The following is a 15,489-nucleotide window of genomic DNA, read 5'->3' on the forward strand; positions in this document are numbered from 1 at the left end:
GCCAGCATGCTGTAAGTACTTCCCCTTTATCTTCTTTCTCTCTAACTTTCTCAGTTTATTTTAAGCATTGCTCACTTAGAAACAACCTAAATTTTGTAGGCATATAAGGCCTTTGTCGAGCATAGGAATCTCGAGGTGCGGGAGTACTTGCAACGAGTGAAGGCAAACGATGATTACAACCGTCAGATGATGACGGTTAGTTTTGCCCTCTTAAAAACAAGCTAAATTTTTGCACTTTCATTCCTTCTGACCTTCTAGTTTGCTTGTTTAACTAACATCCATGCTATGTTGGCGTCTTGGAGTAACCGCACGGATCCACCACAAACGGGACCCCCACCACCACCTGCGGGAGAACCACCACACGTGCCCACGTTCGATGAATGGGTGGCACTAGGTAGTGATAGTCCGGTTAGTACATTTGCCTAACTACTGACAAACTAGTTCTCGTTCATTCAACACTATCATATCATATTTACCGTTAGAATCTTCTCTCAAACATGTAGGGGACCAGTGGCTCGACTCCTGCTTCGTCGACCCCAGTCACTCCGATCTGGCAGAGTGGTGCTGGTCTTGGCGGTGGCGGTTTTGGCAGAGGTGGTCTTGGCGGTGGTGGTTTTGGCGGTGGTGGTCTTGGCGGTGGTGGTTTTGGCGGCGGTGGTCTTGCCTGATGTCGATGATGATACCCGTGCATGTGGCCGTCATAGTTGCGGTCACGTTTTCTTCTGGTGGATGGTATCGATCAGTGTTAGTTTCTTTAGATGACGATGATGATGTTCCATGTCTTGCAATACTTATATTCATGAAGTTTCGCCGATGATGATCTTTAGATGATGAACTTGAGTATATTTAGATGATGATGATGATCTTGACTATCTTTGGATGATGAACTTGATGATGATCTGTCATATTTCTGTTGTTATATGCATAATCTCATATTTTCTGGTTTTAAATGCTGTCAAATTGAACTGAAACAGAGAAAACAGAGAAAATTTTCAAAAAACAGCACAGATCTATGCCGACGGCAAATGCCCAGGAGTGCCCAGCGGCGGCCACGTGGCAGAGATATGCCGACGGCGTCGGCATACCTCTGCTGCCACGAGCTCACAGGGGCTGCCACATGGCAGAGATATATCTCTGCCACGTGGCAGCCCATGGTTTGTCAGCGCCTTTGACGGCGCCGTCGGTTGCCGTCAGGTGAAAATCATTGCCGACGGTCTGACACATCTACGCTGGTGTGATCTATGCCGACGGGGGCCGTCAGCATAGATCTAAGCCGACGGCAGAAGGCCTATGCCGACGGCCCCAGTAGTGGTCAAATTCAGTGATCAAGTCATTGTCTTACCAGCAATTGATATAGGTCAAGTCATTGTCTTCTTCCCGATTGAATAGCGTAAAACTACCAATTGTCGGAAAAAAACATATCACATTTTTGTTTATCTCAGATACCTACCAGTGTTGTGTTTTGCTGTTTCAAAGAACCTAAAATGGCCGAGTGTTGTAGCATTCGCGACCCTCGTCATCTCAGCATCCTCACTCCTCGTCGCCATAGCCAGTTGCAGCACCGACAGATGCCAGTTCCAGCTTGTGGGCGTCGCAGTTCCAACTCCAGCCGGGTAGTGGCCGGTTCTGGTGAAGCAGACAGAGCTCCGGTGCGCGGATCCGAGCGGATCTGGCCAAGGACGACCAGACCGCTGATTCCCGTGGTGGCGGCGCCCTGGGAGGCCTCCATGTGGCGACGGTTGACAGCGGTGGTGCGGTCCCTGAGAAAAAGGAGAGAGATGGAGCGACAGGAGAAAAAAGGGAGGAAGGAGAGAGGAAGATGCGGCTGCGTGCTGGCTCTTTGACTGTGTGGCGCGTGCGTGGCAAGGCGCCGACCGAGAGTTCGGCCGGCGCGCCGAGGCGAAATGTTTTCCTTAGGAGTCCTAGCCTACACGGTCACGTAATAGCTAACCTAGTCTCCTCTAGGAAGTGCGGCCCGAAACGCTGCTCGCTTTCTTCTTGTGCCGCCTCTGTTTTCAGCAGCAGATCATAATCTTGACCCGCTTGGATGGTGCCCTCCATGTCTGTCGCATGAGGAATCGGATCTTGGCACCCTTGGATGGTGTCCCCCATGTCTCCATTGTCGTGGGCAGTAGCAGGAGCATCGGAAGATGATGGGGGCAGGTGCTTGCGGCGCCTCTTCTCCCCTGTCCACGCCTTGTTTGCCTCATCTCCATCATCGCCCATCTAGATCTAACGAGACGGGGTAGGAGATCGATCAAGCTGGGCGGCGTTGATCTGCTGGCGTCGGAGACGCGTCCGGAGGCGACGGGACGCGCCAGAAGATGTGGTAGGGGCCGCGGAGTGGAGTGGCAACGTGGATCGGAGGCACGGCGTGAAACCCTAGCCACTTTTGTTTTGGCCAACGCTAGGAGCGCTTTGACCGGCCCAAATTCAGCACGCGTGCGTTGGATTACGATGCCCTGGTCTGAACCTTCAATCTGAAGACACGCATATAAAAGGTACCTCGCGCTGCTCGCCGGCCACCGGCGCTGCCTGTGTTCGCCCGTGTTGGATTTAGAACACTAGATCAGAAATCGCCGGAGTGTACGCCTACGTACAAAGTTAACTTGCAAACAGGCAGGCAAGCAGCTTAAGTGATCTACAGTAGCTAACTTGCGAGCAGGCAAGCAGCTAGCAGACGCACGCGCACACGTGAACCAGACCTGGGCTAGCTGCAACAAAATCACTTGACGGTTGTAGCTCAGTGCCATGCTGGTTGCAGCACCCCCGGCTCGTCGTCATGTCGGTCGCAGCTTCTGAGCTCACCGGTCATAGCATTTTTCGTCGCAATCGCAGCTTCCTGGTCGCAAATTTTTTTTTCAACACTAATGAATGTGTAAGTTGGTCTAACTAAGTATCCTAGCTGGCTAGCTGCCTCCCATAAGCAAGCTGATGAATGTGGATGCATGCAGTCGGGGTTAGTTAGAGCCCAACGGCATAAGAATATAGCGATGGATTGAGGACGTCCGGCCGGCCGGTCTGCAATTTTCCTGCGCGAGTTTGGGTACGTGCATACGTTTTGAGCTTAGCTGACTAGTTTGGGTACCGGGTACATACAACAATAGGTAATGATAGCAAAATATACTCAATCCAACTGACAGACTAAATGTAATAGCATACGACATAACCAAGCAATTGTGCATTTTGAAGAGCTATATATAACAGGACACTCTAAAAAGGTGACCGGGACAATTTTTCTGCCGGCAATACATCCACGTAGCAAGGTCGGTAGGGAAAGGAACGGTAGGCGCAACAAGCTTGTTGCACGTTGTCTTTGACGAGCTCGCAGTCATCACCTAGATACTGCATCCTCAACGTATCGAGGTGATACACTACCACTGACGATTGAAGTAGGAGGATGAGCACATTCTTGTGAGGATGGAATCCCATGACTGCGCAATAGCGCCATGCTGGTGGACCGAGGTGGTTGGCGCTTCCATCCACGGGGATGAAGCTGTCCTCATCAGAGTCCCAGGAATAATCAGAGCCACCTCCGCACATCTCCTCTTCTACTTCGTCTCCTTCCTCCTCCTCTTCCACATCTTCATAGTTGTCATCCCTCTCTTCTCCTCCTTCACACCTTCAAAGTTTTCGTCCTCGGTCATATTATTATGAAAAATATCTTCATGCATATGCTTTCTCCATAGTACCGATCTTTGAAAGAGCTCACTAGTTTCTTGTTAATGATCAAAATCACACTCAAAAGGATTACAAATGTGATGCCGCTTCAGGGTTGCACTCTTAGGACTGATTTACTTGTCACAGGAGCAAAAATTTACTCTGACGCCTCTTACAAATGTTAAAAAATTCCTGGTTTAGTGCAGGGCACGAGAGCTACAGGAATTGGAGTTTTTCTAAACTTTTTGCAGGATCAAAAGGATGTTCAAGTGCAGATTCAAGCTTCTGCTCCGATCACGCAATCTCCTCTTCGAGCTGAGGCTCTTGCTCTTTTGCTTGCAGCCAAAGTGACTCGTATTTTGAAGGTGGACCAACCAACTTTTCCTACCGACTGCCTATCTCTGGCGAAGGCGGCTGTAACCAGAAGTACTACAGATGACTCTGTTCCGTGGACTATCAGAACTTCTCTTGTTGATTTATTCAGAACAACAAAGGATCTTCATGCGCAGGTGTACCACATATCTAAGGAGATCAATGGGATTGCTCATAATGTTGCTCATCAGGTTCTCACTTGAGCGTCGGGACCTGTCTTCAGTTGCTTTGGTTTGGCTCACAGAAACATGTCATGCCCTGTAATATCTTTTCTTTCTAGCCTCAACCTTCAGGGCTTTGTACTCCACGCTGTATACTTGTTATTAAGCTGAATGAAATTTGGCGCCATGGGCGCCTTTCCTTGTTCAAAAAAAAAAAAAAACTGACCCACAACCCAAATGACACAACTCAACGCACCAAGAGCTGATCCATCAACTAGTATTTATTGAAAAGTGACAGCGTAGCTGACGAAACAACTTCAGAACCATGTATAAAAGTACGCACTACTTCCAGTACAGGCAATCAACACATTTTTCCGACAAGGGGAATATATTAATATCACGGAGATACCAATTGCATCCAGCCTCTACAACAACGCAATGTCATAAAATCATTACGGATACACACAGCCAAAAGATAAAAAAAAGATTCCGCTGCAGTGATCAATTCCTTATAGCGCAGCACGAACCACCACCTAAACAACACCCGAAGTCCAAGCGCAAAATACATAGCCTTTTTTGACCGTAAGGACAAAGAGCCTTGGAAGTGCTATATATAACAGGATTGTCTACCGTTCTAAGAACGGCGGGGACAATTTCACCACGGCAGCACATCCATGTAGCAAGGCCGGTAAAGGGAATGAGCCGTAGACCCAACAAAGTTGCCCTTCGATGAGCGTGTTCTCTTCCCCTAGATATTGCATCCTTGACGTGTCGAGATGATACACTACCACCAAACTGTGAAGCAGGAGAATAAGTGCGTGCTTGTATGGATGGAATCCCATAATTTTACAATGAAATAACCATGATGGCCGACCAAAAAGGTCGGCGCCTTCAATCACATCCATGATGTTGTCCTTGTCAGAGTTCCATGAATATTCCATGAAGTTGTCCTCGTCGGAGTTCCAGCAATATTCAGAGCCACCTCTACTTCCTAGTTCTTCTACTTCATCTATGTCCTCCTCCTCCTCGACACCATCATGGTTTTCATCCTCCATGTCATGCTGAAAATTTTCCTCACGGTCTATGCTTTCTCCATGCTTTCCATCTTCAAACAGGTCAAGTAGTACACTGTTGCTTCCAACCACTTCCCATGTCGCCCTCGGTTGTATTGTAAGCCAGTCCATCATATGATAAGGCGGATTGAGATCGGCCTCATGTGACCGTGTCCATCCTAGTTGACAAGCTATTGATTCGTTTAGCATCCATACTTGGAGCTCCAACTGGTTGATCCCTACATAGTGAATCCCTCTCTCGTAGCTTGCTAAGACAGAATTTTTGGACAAGGAGTTAACGTCCCTTGCACCGCAGGGTTCCCCGGGAAGCTGGACCATATCGTAAGTCCCCTTTGAGGGTCGTAAGATCATGAGGACGCTATTGTAGCAATGCACATAGAGTGACCCGCGCCAGTACTCAGATGACCGTGCTATTTCATCGTTGCGACTCGGCAAAATGGTGACCATGTCATAGAGGTGCCCTGGGGCACAATCTCCAGGTGCGAACTCCCGATTCTCCCAGTGCCCTGTGCACGACAAGTACACTGTCAAAGGCACCACCTTTTCTTTCAATGCCTCGACCCCCTCCTTTTGGTCGAGTGGTGGAACCTTGCCCTGCTCCATATCCATGTCGTCATCTTGTTCGTCTTCGAACAATTGATCTTCTCCAAATAATCTGGGCAAGTACGTTTGTTGTTGGTCTACCCACGAAGGTGGTTCGGGGACGCGCGGCGGGTCCTTCTTCTTGAAAAGGAACACCTCATAGTGAAGTGACACGGCAGGATCGAAGGCGAGGAACAGGTCGGGGACGTGGATTTTTAAAGCTCAGGTTTCTAGACACCTCTTATCCTTACCCTCCAACATTGCTTTGAGATCCGTGCTAGACAACTAAATTTGTACATCAGATTTTCTCTTTTTTGTTTCTTCAAAATAAAACAACATATTAACTTCAAACTTTGCAAGACACCAAAACATTCTAACTAGAATGTGAGAAAAAACTTTCAGATTTTTTTGTCAAACATAAATATACGAAATTAGATTTTTGGTATTAAAACATGTACTTTTTAGTATTTATATTGCACGAAAAATTCTGAAAGTTTTTTCCCACATTCTAGTAAGGATCTTTTGTTGAGCTGCCAAGTTTGAAGTTCATATGTTGTTCTATATGGGAGAAACAAAAAAGACAAATGTACTCGCATGAATCGCGATGCAAAAATGAGTGGCTAGATAAGGGGGTGTCCCAAAGCCTATGCTCTACAAAATGTTTACCCGTCGGTGGCATCTCTGGGAGTGGCAGGCGAGCGCGCCGTGCCGTCGCTGGGTTCCACACGGAGTAGCCTCCCCAGCTCTCGAGGAGAAGAAGGCCATTGCTGGAGTGATGCACGGAAACCCGGCCGTTCCAAAACCCGGGAAGCCGAAAGTCCGGCGCGTCGTTGGGAGGGCGTCGTCCCCGCGGAGCCGGCGGGGCTAAGAAAGCAGAATTGGACCAGCAACCGATCTTGGTGAAGAAGATGCCAAGGAAGGCACGCCGGGAAAGTAGCACGGGAGGAGGAGGTCATGGGCGTCGCCGATGGCTGCCCGCCAAGCGTGGCAGACGCATCTGCACCGGGCGAGGGCGCGCGCAGGGAGGCGGCCGAGGATGTCGAGGAGCACGTCGCAGGGGAAGAAGATGCCGTTGGGGTCGCCGTCGCCGGCGTCCATCGTGGTGGATCGAATTGACGGATCCGCGGCGCGATCTATGGTCAAAGTTGGGTGGGATTCGCGGTGCCGGCGTGCATGGTGACGAATCGGTGAACGACGGTTCCACGGGTGATAGAAAGTCTTGTTTTTCCTTTTGGGTCTGTCTAGGACACATCTAGATGTGACATAGTTATGTCACATCTAAGTTGATGTCCACTCTGTTTGTGGTCTTTTTTTTGTCCTAGTTTTTTTTTGTTTCTTGTTGCTGTATTATATACTTGTGGGAGATTAGATGTGACATCCTTAAAAAAATCTAGATATGAATTAGACAAACTGTTTCCTTTTTATTTTCAGGGACCAAGCCCAAATTGACCTCCACAGCGTTGTTTTTGTGTACGTTTCCACCCACCCATGAAAGCATGTACGTATATACACCGGAATACATGTATAGCTTGTTTGCGTATGTACGTTTTTGCCTGGACAAAATATCGATCAAGTAATAAAAAATTTGTTTATCAAGAGTCCTCTTTGAAGGGCGTAGGATCACGAGGACTGGACGGTGTTGACCCGCACCAGTATTCAGAAGAACAAAACCCTCCCCCATAGCTATTGGGCAGTTTGACCACCATGTTGTAGAGGCATCATGCAATCTCCAGTCTCTCTTAGGCAGGAGTTATTTCGCCAAGCAAAGCTTTGTGTTTTGAAGATAAAGAAAGACGGTAAAGCCCGTTAAAAAAATTGCCACGCAGAAGCACCTCATGTGTAGTAAATAGCGTGACACCAAGCAATCGATCAAAGCCAACTCAAGTTGTATGGAAGGTGGACGGTTGAATTACCCAACTGAAATGAAGAAAGCAATCCGCATAGCCGGAGTCCAGTTGGATAGTTCAGGTTGTGTACGTTTGATTGTTCGCATCAATTGCCTACATTGTATACTTGTCACAGTTAGGTTTGGTTGAGCAAATGCAGGTAAAAAATCAACATATGCGCATTTTTGCCTTCATGCTGCTTCCCTGCATCATAGCAGTGAGTGTATGCCATGTGTTTGGTTGCCTGCATTGGCTGGGCTGATACTACAACACGTTGTTTGGTTGCATATAGGCAACGAGGTCTGCTTACCTTGCTATGTGTTGAGCTTACCAACTACACTTACACATGATCACATCAATAAAATAGCACTACAATCATGACAAAATGGATGATGATGATGATGTTCTTCATTTCGAACAGTCCAAGCTGTGCAGGAGCCTTGCGTACTTCAACATTGCTTGCATGCTTCTGCACGAACATGGAGTAAGCATCCACTGCCTGCTGCCTAGTCCTAAACCCTTTGTAAGAGTTGTTTTTGTAACGGGTCACTTGTTCTTGGCATCCTTCCCATGAATTGTAAGCCCATGTAACCCTCTCTTTGTACACCGCATACCACTTGTCCTACCATGACAGAAGAGGAACAATTAAAGCAGCAACCAAACGAGCACACTAGACATGAAACACAAGAAATTTAAGCATGCATGATCATAAGACATAACAAGTTCATCCTAACTACTATGGTGTCATCCTACCACCACATCCAAAAGAGGGTGGTATCCCACCACCTCAAATTTGCTCTCACAGGGTTAATATATACTATCTCATCAAAATATGCAGGCTAGCACCAATTTTCAAGCCATAGCTACCACAAAATATACATCATTATTGTCATCGTCATCGCCATCATCGTCGAGGATCATGCACACCATCACCACCACCACCAAAAACAACACTAGTAGTAGTGCTTACCAAGCCAGCTCCTGAGCCAAAGCGCCATATGGGCGTCTGCTATGGCTACAAACCCAACACCCCAAGCTTTGTTATCCAGCAGGTGGATCAGAGCAGTCATCGGAGCCTCTGGGATGAAGACACCTTGGTCCATGATGGAGTTGTAGAGGTCAGAGTGGACGCCGACCGACTTGCTGTCCCTAATGGCGGTTGCCACCTCCTTGACGGCCTCAGTCATGCTGGTGAAGACACTCATTTCGTCCTACATCAATCCGCCCCTCTTCCTCTTCCTATCAAACACAAGAACATGAACACCACCCTTATCAGGACCATCAAGGACGATGGTCTCTGATTCATGGGTGTCTAGATACTCAGGCATGCATAAGCATACCTAGCAGCTCACCCGAGCCCATGGCATGCTTGCTGGTTGCCAGGCAAAGGAAAAGATGTGTTGCATCTGGGTGTAGTTCTAAATGCGTGTGTTCAGGAACTCTATGTCCTTGGGGTGGTCCTAAGAGAGAAACATAGTGTGGTTAGTTGTGATCGCCATGGTTAACATGCTTAAACAAGTGGTGCGTGAGCTAACCACGACATGGCCTTCGTAGTGCTCTGCCTTTGAAACAATCGAGCGGGTGCTCTGATCCCATGACGCGCCGCTAAGGTATCTAAGCTTAGACTCTTGGATCCATCTCGCTCTCCACTTCATGAGGTGGTTGTAGACCTAGGTCGCGGTGCCCTCCTGGCCACAAAACTCAAACACCTACTTGACAACAGAGTACAAATGCACCTCCTTGAAACTCTTTTCAGTCCTCACCCCACTAGATATGATATCACACATCTTGTTAAGCACAAAGGTGGACAGGAACGGCTGCCATTTCATGGAGTTCCCCCTCCCATCCTTCTTTGCCTTGACGGTTGTCTTTTATGCAGCAGCAACAACATTAGGCACATTGAGCACAAATGTTGTAGGTATAAAAGGTGGAGCCATAGCAGACCCCTTGAAGACATCTGAATCATGAGGCATATGCTCATCCATGATAGGCTGGGAGTCCTCGACATAGGACATCGGGAACTGGCTCTGGGACAAGACAAGGTCCTGAATAAACTACTGCTTTCTCGTGTCCTACAAATGTTAGCATCAGCAAGAGTGGAGCATATTATCATGGACAGTATGAAAAGCAATACACATAAACAGTATGAACAAGCACTACACATGGATAAGCAAAGAACACACGGGTCATTGTTCAACGACACATATGACTAGCACACATCAACTAGCATGCCACCAATCCACGGAGTTCAACACACTACCATACATACACAAGCATGCTTTGAATCCATCACCACTAGCTACCAATCTTTGCTGACATGAAAACAACACCTAGCATGCTACAAATCCATCACCACTAGCTAACAGAACATCGCATTCTCATAGATCGGCAGTGTAAAATGCTACAACATGGTCACAGATATACTCCTATCACATGCTCACGGATGTAGCTAGAACGAGTAGAGGAGGGGGTGATCGAACTCACAGCCACCTGTGTAGCTCGAAGTAGGCGCGAAACATATTGGAGAAGGTGAGGACACGATCCACCGCGCTGTCGTGTACCGCTGGTCATAAAAGAAGCGCCACTTACCTGCTTGTCGGTGCCGATCCACGCGCGGGGGGGGGGGGGGGGGGCTCGAAAGGAGGGAATGGTGGCGGGCGTTTGGGAGGTGAGGTTAAGGTGGCTATATAGAGCTACCGAATTAGTGGGAGGTAACCCCAATTCCTCCCGTCGCTTTTTTGAAGACGCATGCGAGCGTGCGCTATCTCCATGGTCACATGAGCTCGGCGCCACGCTCCCCTCCCCTGCATCGCCGCACGCTGGAAACTGTCGATTCAGCCCTTCCTAGTGGGCTTAGCTGGGAGGTGCTTTAATTTTCCATACTATGTAGGTCAAATAGTGAATGCGGGCGACCAAACAAGCCAATTTCGTCTCGTGCGGCCTGGTTGGGCTTTATGCGAGCAACCAAATGGACCCTCTTGGACCCGGAACTCCGTACCAAGGCGATGATCCACAAGACTACCCAGGTTGCTCTGGACACTAAACAAATACATATTGGAGGCAGGGCACCAAACCAAACATCTAAGCGAACACCACCGATCAATATCGCCATAGAACTGATTTAGCGCCAGCGAAATTTAAGCCTAAATCAACATGTAGTGATCACCCACAATCTCCTGAGATTTTGTACTACTAGCAAATCACAGGACGATTTCCTAGCCGCGGTGCACGCGATCACGGCCAAATCGCCCATCAATCATTCGATGTGAACGAAGCGCATTCCAAATGTGACTCCATCAATTGACATGAACAAATAAAATCAACTTCACAACGATTAGATCGATCCATCAACTAGTAAAAAAAACTCATTGATTGTCAAATGTGACAACTGAATAGTGCCCCACAGATATTAAGGAAGTGTCACTCCAATCCATATGGAATACACATGCTTGGCGTTTCTGACTCCACCTTCTGTGTGCTGGAATGAACTGTGGCAGGTGGTGTTTCCCATACCGATGAACACCAAGAACTGTTTTGTTTGGTCCAGTACTCATGTCCGGCTTTGATTTGTTCCTCACAGATAATCCAATCATTTTTTCTCTTTGAAAAGGAGGATAACCCCTGCCTCTGCACTAGAACGATGCATGCAGACATACATTATTAAAAGTGCAAAATCCAGCAATCGAACACCATCAACCTGGAAATAAAGCGAAAAACAAACCCTGAGGTCGTATACCTCGCGAGAATAACTCCCCCAGATAGCTACTAACCCTATGATACAAGACATAACATAAATGAAAAATATACAACTCCTAGGTTAAGCCTTCAAGAAGGAATCACGGCATGTGCGCCGATGATAGCGAGTCCAAGTGAAGGGGTATATATATAGTCTAGGGGGGAGGGAGAGATACATGGGTGAGAACCCGGTTGGCTGCGCACAGGCAGGGTCGGACGTCTGGTGGTTACCTGTCGTCCGGTGGCTCATGAATGTACGGTCGTCCGGAGGGCCCCGGACATCTGACAATTCGGCTCTGGTCAAGTGGCACCGGATATCCAGTAGCTGATGGTCGTCCGATGGCCTGGGAGGGACCGAGCATCCGGTAGACGTCGGACTTCCAACGGTACACTTCTGGACAAGAGGCGCCGGATTTCCGTGGGCGGGCGGTCATCCGGCCGCTGTAGAGTGTCGGACGTCCGGGGGTTGCCGGTTGTCCAGTCGCTGTAGTCTCAGCCTTCGGTGGCTTGCCTAGGAGCTTGTTCTCTGGCCGTGCCGGATGTCTGGTGGCTTCCAAACGGCCGGTGCTTGTAGCTTCGGGTTGCTCCATTCCTTGTTCTGCTTCCAGTGATTGCTCCTAGCTGCTCCATGGCTCTCCTCTCGGCTCCTTGAGTCCAATGGCATATGCTCGAGCTCTCGTTATATATCCACTTGGGGCTTGAAGAGTAGTTGTAGTGTATATGGGGATGACCGTAGGATGCTTCGCATCAGGTGGAATCCCATGATCCAGCAGGAGGCACCCCTTTTGAACATCTCATGGTGGGCATCACCTTTGATCACATCGAATAAGTTGTCCTTCGGCTTCGTTTTCCTCTTCACCCTCCACTTCCTCGTCGGTCACACTCAGTCCATCGCTGTTTCCAATAATCACTCTTCTCACCTTCAATTGTAATTTAACCTAATCATATGGGCGTGCAGGTTGAGGTTGGTGATGACTCTATTTTAGACTCATTTTTAAAGCTCATTCGTTGCGTAATAACTCCATATATCATGTGCCATTGAGCCATTCATACCATTCATATGTCAATTCTGCATAGCATAGTTGCGTCCGTGACACGGTGATAGCACAACTGCTGGGTTGGTAGTGTCATCCTTTCTGCTCCCTGTGAGTTCGGCACTTATTTATCATGAATTATGGCCTTGTGCATTTGTAGGACATCAGCTGGCGTTGTGTGTTGGAGTCCAACCTTGTTGACCATCGACGGATTCGGTTAGCATACATACTCGTATTTGTGAACCATTGGTCGTCATGTAAACAAGTGGTGGGATGTTTGTGACACATGATCTTTATATCGTAGCCGCAAATGACATAAGAGTTTAATCAACCCATCGTAGAAAAATTGACGCCGTCCAACAAATCAAGCAACCAATCAACTTTCTCTTCTAAAATAAATAGAATATGTACTTGTTCATCGGCAAAGAACATATGCATGGTCATTTAGGAGAGTAGGAATGATAAGTGTAAGAGCAACAAGGCGTCTCAAGAGCTAGGTAGCAGAACCGTATATCATTAGGACGATATGGACAGTTTCCCCGCCGACAATACATCCTTGTAGCAAGGTCGGTAAACGAATGAATCATTGACACAACAAGCATGTTGTTCGCTGTCTTCGACGAGCTCGTGCTCGTTGCTTAGATATTGCATCCTCGACGTGTCGAGATGGTACACTACCATCACACTATTAAGTAGGAGGATGAGTGCATTCTTATACGGGTGAAACCCCATGATCCCGCAGTAGGCACGAATTGTGCGGAGCTCTTGGTGAGCAGCGCCTTCACCCACATCGATGAAGTTGTCCTCATCCGAGTTCCAGGAATATTCAGAGCCATCTGCTCCGGCTCCGTTCTCCTTTTTATCCTCCACATCATTGTCGGTCAAGCTGACTGATCCACCTCTGCTTCCCACAATCCTCCATTTGACCTTCGGTTGTATTTTAAGAGTGTGAATCATATGGCAGTCCAGGTTGAGGCTGATGTCGTGTGCCAGTGTCGAATCCAGTTGATCATCGATTGATTCCGTTAGCATCCACACTCGCAGTTGTGAACCATTGGTCGCCACATAGTGTATGCCCCTCTCGTAGCTTGCTAAGACAGAATTTAGTGGGAGGTCATCATAGAAGCTCCTTGCGCTGCAGGGTTCCCCGGGGAGCTGGACCATATCATAAGTCACCTTTGCGGGGCGTAGGATCACGAGGATGCTATTGTGGCAGTGCATGTAGAGCGACCCGCGCCAGTATTCAGATGAGCAAAACACGCGCCCATGGCTCTCGGGCGGTCTGGCCACCACGTTGTACAGGTGCCCCGGGGCGCAGCGCCCAGGTGTGAACTCTGTGTTCTCCCATCGCCCTGTGTAGGATGAGTACACTAACATTGGCAGCATATGATCCGTAGGTTCGTCAACCACCTCTAGCTGCACTTGCTTGAGTGGCAGATCTTCACCTTGCATCTGTGTGGTCGGTAACGGCTTCACCTTGAGGAGGCCACCCTCCTGAAAGAGGAACACATTGTAGTGGAGCGACACGGCCGGATCGAAGGCGAGGCATATGGCAAATCTATACCACGGTGCCGTCGGGAGTGGCACGTGGGCGTACCGTGCCGTCGCCGGGTTGAGCACATAGTAGTAGTCGTCCCCCTCCCCCAGGAGCAAGAGGCCGTTGCATGACTGGCATACAGTGGCCAGGTCGCAATAGACGGGGCGCCCGAAGCGCGTGGCGGAGGGGGCGATGAATGACATTTCAGAGCAACATCCAATCTTGTTGACGAACAGGCCGGGAAAGGCCCGCCGGGGGAACAAGCGGCAGACGCACTGTGACGCCGCAACGTCGCGCCCGGACAGACGGCGGAGAATGTCGAGGAGCACGTCATAGGGGAAGCACAGGCCATCGCCGTCGCCGCCAGCGTACGTCCATATCGGTGACGGATTGGGTCCTTGAGCTAGCGGCTAGTTCCGTGGAAGACCATTGATCGTTCCGGGGGCTTCATATATATATGAGGTATATGTATAAACAAATTACTTAATCTCCACGGCATCTAAACAAACCTTAACATGTACGGCTTCCTTTTTTTCTTTTGAGTTGTCTATACAGCTTCCTCTTCAACACCGATGAAGCCATGTAATCATACCGGAATACATGGAGACTGCCACCACGTGACGTGGCGCGCATCGTCGGCCGCCTCCAGCCAGGGCTTTCTTCGGAGCTTCGACACTTTTCATGTTAGCTCTCCAGCGTCGGATGCGAACCCCTCGACTAAGCAAAACAAAACCCAAATGATAAGTGTGATATGTGTGGTATATACGAAACACCCCAGTCTGACTTTTTACAACTAAAATTGCCATCCGTAAAGAAAAGAAAACACACACAAAAAAAAACTGAAAGTTCCTATGCTTGACAACTAAAGTTGCCATCCTCACGTCACTAAACTTGTCATAAAAAACATTTGGAGTTGTCATATTTTCATGCCACACGTGTGGGACTTAATTATCAGGTTTCAAGCAAAAGGCATCTCCGGTGATAGCTTTCGTGCGGCGGTGGCGAGGCTTCGGTGGTATTGGCAGGCGTGGGGCACCCCGTGACAGGTCCTTGCCGGCGCTGCTCCGGCCCTGGCAGCCTTGTACCCACGTTTTCCGGTGTCCTAGGCTTGCCGGCGTTCTATGCCGGGTGGCCTCGGCCTCGGCGACCAGCGGTTGCGTCCCTTCCAACTTGCTTGGCTCGTCAATGTCCTCACGGCTACGGCCACGGAAGTTTGGATCTACGTCCCTCCAGTCCCAGCTTGCCGTCGTCGCCTGTCGCCGTCGTCTCCCCTCGCGGTGGTCTCTGCCTCGTCGTCGACCATACCCTGTACGCCTCAAAGCCTCCTCCTTTTGCTAGATCCAATGCTCGCGGGTCCGGAGGCGGTGCCACCCTCCGACGGCAGGTGCAGCCCCACCTACCCCCTTCCAGCCTGGTGGTTCCGGCCAGCGTTGGCTCCCTCATCCAAGA

The sequence above is a fragment of the Triticum aestivum genome, chromosome 3D, assembly GCF_018294505.1.
Source record: "Triticum aestivum cultivar Chinese Spring chromosome 3D, IWGSC CS RefSeq v2.1, whole genome shotgun sequence".
Lineage (NCBI taxonomy): Eukaryota > Viridiplantae > Streptophyta > Magnoliopsida > Poales > Poaceae > Triticum > Triticum aestivum.